This window comes from Hyperolius riggenbachi, chromosome 8 (genome assembly GCF_040937935.1).
Source record: "Hyperolius riggenbachi isolate aHypRig1 chromosome 8, aHypRig1.pri, whole genome shotgun sequence".
NCBI lineage: Eukaryota > Metazoa > Chordata > Amphibia > Anura > Hyperoliidae > Hyperolius > Hyperolius riggenbachi.
Genome location: NC_090653.1, coordinates 119,237,144 through 119,243,686, shown reverse-complemented (window position 1 = coordinate 119,243,686; position 6,543 = coordinate 119,237,144).

Genomic DNA, 6,543 nt, shown 5'->3' with positions numbered 1-6,543 from the left:
ACAATATCAATGCTGACAAGATTATGTTAATACTGAGATTAAATAAAAAATGTATTTGTGTAATAAAAAAATGTAACTGACAGTATACAAGTTATTTATTTGTACTTTCCTGTAACTGTTTGAAAGCTTGCTGGCACCATATGCAGATAAATTGTGTTCATGTAGAAATGTTTGAATATTTGTTATAATTATATGCTACAATTAATCTCAGTTTGATTAATTTCTCACAATGATGAAATAATGGGTGAATTGTACTAAACATCATTTTTTTTATATTAACAATAAAAGGCATGTATATCTTGAACAAGCTGAATGGTACTTCAGTCACCTTTTCTTTACAGGTGTTTTATAGTTCTTTTGTTGATTTATCTAAAAAATAAATAAATTGGGCTTGATTCAGTAAACCGTGCTAAGTGTTAGCACGCCTGTGAATAGCCCTATATATCGCCTAAAGTTGGTTTAGGCGTGACAAATTCACATCACGCGCAAAGTCCCGCGCGGTGCACGCAAAACGAAGCATCGCAGTGCGACAAAAACTGTGCATCCGATGCGCCTATAAAGTCGCATTGGATGCAACGTTAAGGTGCCGACCTTATAGGCGCATCAGGTGGGCCGTTTTTGTCGCACCGCGATGCACCGTTTTTGTCGCACCGCGCTGTGCGAGCACAACGTTTTGCTCGTGGGACTTTGCGCGCGATGTGAATTTAGTAAAAGGTGCTAACCCAGTTAGCACCCTACTTTTCACGCCCAAAGTCTTTAGGCGTGCTAACTGGGTTAGCACCGTTTACTGAATCAAGCCCATTGTATTCACAATAATTCCTACAAAGTCAAGATGACATTACCAATGTAACATAAAACATGTCTATATTAACCACTTCGTATCCTACCTACAGTATATTCACGTCATTGTAAGTGGCTCTTGAAAGCCACATGACGTAAATATAAGTCAGTTCACTTTAATGAGCACAGTGCGCGTGCTAGCACGCGTCTGGGCTCATTAACCCCCCTCCCTCTAACTACACTAATTAAGGATGCCCTCCCGGGAGTTCAATCCTCCAACCCGCAGCCCGATCCCTTGTAATTTAGTATTCCCCCCCCCCTCCTCCTTCCCCCATGCTGCGACCCCATAGGGCCCCCAAAAGCGGCATGTTCGGGGGAGTTCGGGGTTCGGCCCGAACATGCCGAACATCTGACCCATGTTCAGCGAACGGACCCGAACCCGAACATCCGGGTGTTCGCCCAACACTAGTCAGGATCCCATTCACATGAAATGATACACAGAGATAGGTATCGTGGATAGGAACGAAATCTTTATTCTGCCCTTGGCTTATAAAGGGCAAAAAACACAAAATTATAATACTGGTAGAGACATTTTTGCACATGCGTAAAAGGGTACGGAAATCGTATACATCATTTTCCAAAATTACTTAAAATGTTCATCTTCTACAGAATAAATATAATTGGGAAAAAGGACTTTTTTTGACATAACAGGGAAAAAAAAGAAAAAACCCTTTAATCCTTTTAGGGGTCATCCACTTGACCCTGTCATAGACTCTAATATGTAGAAAGGATCATAAAAAAGGTTCATACAGGATTTTGTTGTTGCAAAAAATATCAAATGCTTTATTAACACACAGTAGAGAAAACACTCGGTGTATACACTGCGTCACATACACACATCTCTGGTTTCTCCTCTGTGAGGTGTTGGAATACTGATTTACATTATATTAATGTATTAATGTGTTTCTATTATGTGTTTTTCTCTTGTAGATAGTACTTTCTGCAGCTTGGCCTGATGAAGGGCTCTTTGGGCCCGAATCGAACGTGTCATTGCCTTTTTCTAAATTGCATTAAGTCTATGATAAAGTCTGTGTGCTATAATTCTGTACTGGATGTATTCGCAAGGAACCTCTTATAGAGACTTTTAAACGAATATTTTTTTTTCTCTACTGTGTGTTAATAAAGCATTTGATATTTTTTGCAACAACAAAATCCTGTATGAACCTTTTTCATGATCCTTTCTACATATTAGCATCTTCTACAGAATGACATGTAGGCAGGAAATATCAACAGGTGCACTGTTTCTTGGCATCATGCCCAGACTATGTGGCAGGATGATAGAATGGGTTTTAACATAGGGTGTAGTACCAAACATGTTCTTGTGGTTGGCTTCAAACAGAGGTGCTAGAGAGATGTCATCCATCTTAATAACACATCTTAATTAAGCAGTAATTTTCCTATCAGATATATCACTGTATGTATATGTATGTAAGAATATATAAAATATATATATTAGCCTAACTTAATATGAGTACCTACATCCAACATGGCGTCTTTGGCCTTGCTAAGCACTTCAGCTAAGTCTCAGTGTGTATGCCTTAGAGTCCATGAGCTGAGCATAGTACCCTAATAGTAAGATTATATGAATATATCAATGCGTATTTCATTTTCTTACGTATTCATGTATATAAGGTAAAAAGAGTATCAATTAGATAATAGCAAATAAGTGATAACATAATTATACTGTTACCAGCTACTAGCTGCCAGGAACTTAAAGAGACTCTGTAACATCAAAAACATCCCCTGGTGGTACTCACCTCGGGTGGGGGAAGCCTCCGGATCCTAATGAGGCTTCCCACGCCGTCCTCTGTCCCACGGGGGTCTCGCTGCAGCCCTCCGAACAGCCAGCGACAGACCCGACTGTAAATTCAATATTTACCTTTGCTGGCTCCAGCGGGGGCGCTGTGGCTGCTTTCGGCTCCGAAGTAGATGTAAATACCCGATCTCTGTCGGGTCCGCTCTACTGTGCAGGTGCCGGAAACTTGCGCCTGCGCAGTAGAGCAGACCCGACGGCGATCGGGTATTTCCGCCTACTTCGGAGCCGACAGCCGTCAGAGTGCCTGCGCAGGAGCCGGGAAGGTAAATATTGAGGTCATCTTGCACGGAGGGCTGCAGCGAGACCCCTGAGGGATGGAGGACGGCGTGGGAAGCCTCATTAGGATCCGGAGGCTTCCCCCACCCGAGGTGAGTACCCCCCAGGGGACGTTTTGACGTTACAGATCCTCTTTAAGACAAGTGTAAAAGTTCCTGGCTGTACCCCCAGAATGTGGTAACTTGTTCGGGTTTTTTTTGATGCAAGTATACTCTACAAGTGAAGTGGGTAGGAGGAAGGTGCACCGGAATTGCTTGACTTGCGGTATGAGCTTCAAAGACTACATTTCTACATCAAAAGGCGTCAATTGGTACAGCCTGTTCTGTATAGCTGGTAACTTGTAACTTATAAACTAAATACTGAATATTATCTGAGAGACTTATTCTAGAAATCCATTGTCTCTTATAAAGACAATATGGCATCTGGGAGACAAAATGGCTCCCGGCTAAACATTTATGCTAAACTGTGATGTATCTTTGCCTTGCAGTTACTGTACTAAGCTATGTATTATAATTGTATGAGTATATCAGTATATCAATATTATCCTACTTCTCTTATATGAATATGTGTATGAGCAAGCAAAAGATATTGATTAACTAATAATAAATGATAAAGGAGTGATAAATGTCCCATCCATAGTTTTGCCTTTCACCCACCTGTGTTCACTCAGTGCACCTACCTACCTACGTGAGCGCACACAGTGTCGCTGCACCTGTTGACGGTACCTATGTGTGTGACAGCTGCACATTTGTAATACCAATCACTGCATACCCACCTGTGTTCAGTGCACCTACCTACCTATGTGACCGCAAGCAGTGTTGTATATGCAGTGTCACTGCACCTGTTGACGGTACCTGTGTGTGTGACAGCTGCACATTTGTAATACCAATCACTGCATACCCACCTATGTTCAGTGCACCTACCTACCTATGTGAAAGCAAGCAGTGTTATTTACGCAGTGTCACTGCACCTGTTCATGGCACCTGTCTGTGTGACAGCTGCACATTTGCAATACCAATGACTGCATACCCACCTGTTCAGTGCACCTACCTACCTGCCTACCTACGTGACTGCAAGCAGTGTTATATACCAGTCACTGCACCTGTTCACAGTACCTGTGTGTGTGTGACCACTGCAAATTTGTAATACTAGTCATTACATAATTGTTCACAGTACCTGTGTGACCGCACACTGTGTAATATACCAGTCCGTGCATACCTGTTAACTGTTCTCTCTGCCCCAAAAAATTTAGCTGTGGAAAGGCCAACAGCCGCGTAGGAACAACTGCCTTATGAAGGCACATGGAGAAAAGGCACAACCTGCAATGGGAAGAGCACCAGAGGAAAAGCAGCACACAACTTCCGGGGTTCGCGATCGTGGAGAACCGTGAACTTTACTGGAAGTTCAATTCGCCCCCATACTGCATCATGAGGGTCAACTTTGACCCTCTACATCATAGTCAGCAGGCAAATTGCAGTCAATCAGGCTACACTCCCTCCTGGAGCCCCCCCCCCTTATAAAAGGCAGGCAGCGTCAGGCTTTTCACTCACTCATGTGCCTGCAGTAATTAGAGAAGGGAGAGCTGCTGCAGAGAGAGCTATAGGGAAAGCTTAGTTAGGCTCTTGTAGGCCTGTTAGCTTGCTCCTTGCTGATTCTTATTGCTAAAAAAGCACCCCTCAACAGCTCTTTTGAGAGCTAATATTGTTCTTGTGATCTTTTTTTTTGTGTGTGTGTGGCCCACCTGCATTATATACAGCCCTGTCAGTCAGTCACAGCTGGCCTTTGGCCCCTTGGTGGTAATTACTACCAGGTGCAGATTTGTAATACCCATCACTGCATATAACTACCTGTTGTTCACAGTGCACCCACCTACCTACGTGAGCGCACGCAATGTCACTGTGCCTTTCCGGTACCTGTCTGTGTGTGACAGGTGCACATTGTAATACCCATCACTGCATGTACCTACCTGTTGTTCAGTGCACCCACCTACCTACGTGAGCACACGCAGTGTCACTGTGCCTGTCCGGTACCTGTGTGTGTGTGACAGGTGCACATTGTAATACCCATCACTGCATGTACCTACCTGTTGTTCAGTGCACCCACCTACCTACGTGAGCACACGCAGTGTCACTGTGCCTGTCCGGTACCTGTGTGTGTGTGACAGGTGCACATTTGTAATACCAGTCATTGCATAACTGTTCACAGAACCTGTGTGACCGCACGCTGTGTAATATACCACTCCGAGCATACCTGTTAACTGCACCTGTGTGACAGCTGCACATTGTATTGTAATACCAGTCACTGCATACCTTTCACTGCACCTGTGTGACTGCACATTGTATTAGTCAAGTCAGTGCATACCTTTCACTTCACCCCCCCCCCCAATATGGACAAAACAGGTAGAGGCAGGGGCAGACCCAGAGGCAGGCCACCCGGGAGGTCTGTTCGAGGTCATGCTGATGTGATTTTGTGCAGCCCTGGCCAAAAGTACAGTGCTCAGAAGAAGGCACGTCCCATCAACTCCCAAGATTGTCAGGACGTGGTTGACTATTTAAAACTGCACACCTCATCTTACGAAGCCACCAACGCTACTACTAGCACCACATCCACTTCATTTGACACTTCGCATAATTTTTCGAGTGTGTGTACATGCCTGCCTAATTTTTCTGGCTGCACTGCAGCTGCAACAACAAAACAAAAGGCATGTACATGTGTCAATCCCCCTTCGTGATCGTTACCTTGCCGCAGTAAAGGGGCTTGCACATCACAATGAAGCAATGACCGCCAGCTATATGAGTGTCTCGGGGGGCACACCCAAGATAATAAGGTTGTTGCTTCTTTGTGGACAGACCAAATTCGATCAGCTGGACGGTCACTGTTCTGTCATTGAGCTACCTCAGCCCGGCGACCATATGGGCTGGAAAGCCGCCATCACCTGCACTCTCATCATGGTGTGCACCAGTCCAGCACTGCCGTCACTACACAAACTGCTGTGTGCGGTGCGTTACACAGTGAGTTTGGTCTGTCAGTGTGAACCACTAGTACACTAATTACACTCCCTGATTGATGTATACACATGCAAGATGTTTTAAAGCACTTTAGGCCTCCAATTTAGCATGCAATGTGATTTCTGCCTTTAAAACGCTGCGCTGCGTCAAATCCAGATTTTTCCCGAGGACTTTTTGGCGTGTATCTCACTCCAGGGCTTCCACTCTAGCAGCGTTCTTTTCCTCTCACGCCTTGGAAGAATTCCCTTGTGCATCTGGTAGGCCTGGATGCCTGTGCCACTATATGTAGTTTTCTGGCCTTTGTGCTGATTGACTGTGCCATACAGAAATTTGTATTACGGCCTGATGAAGGGCATACATATGATATAAAGAGCCCGAAACGAACATGTGTCGTTGCCGCCTGTAAAATACAACATTTATTCAAAGTTGCATCAAGCCAGAATATAATACCTACCAATCAGCTTCAATTATCCATGTCCTATGGTTGATTATTGATTATATGAAGACAAATCATGTGGAATTGAAGAAGCTTTTTAAACAATTTTTTGATATTTTGTACCAATAAAGTTTTTCTATAAGATTTTGCTAAAATTGCACTGTATT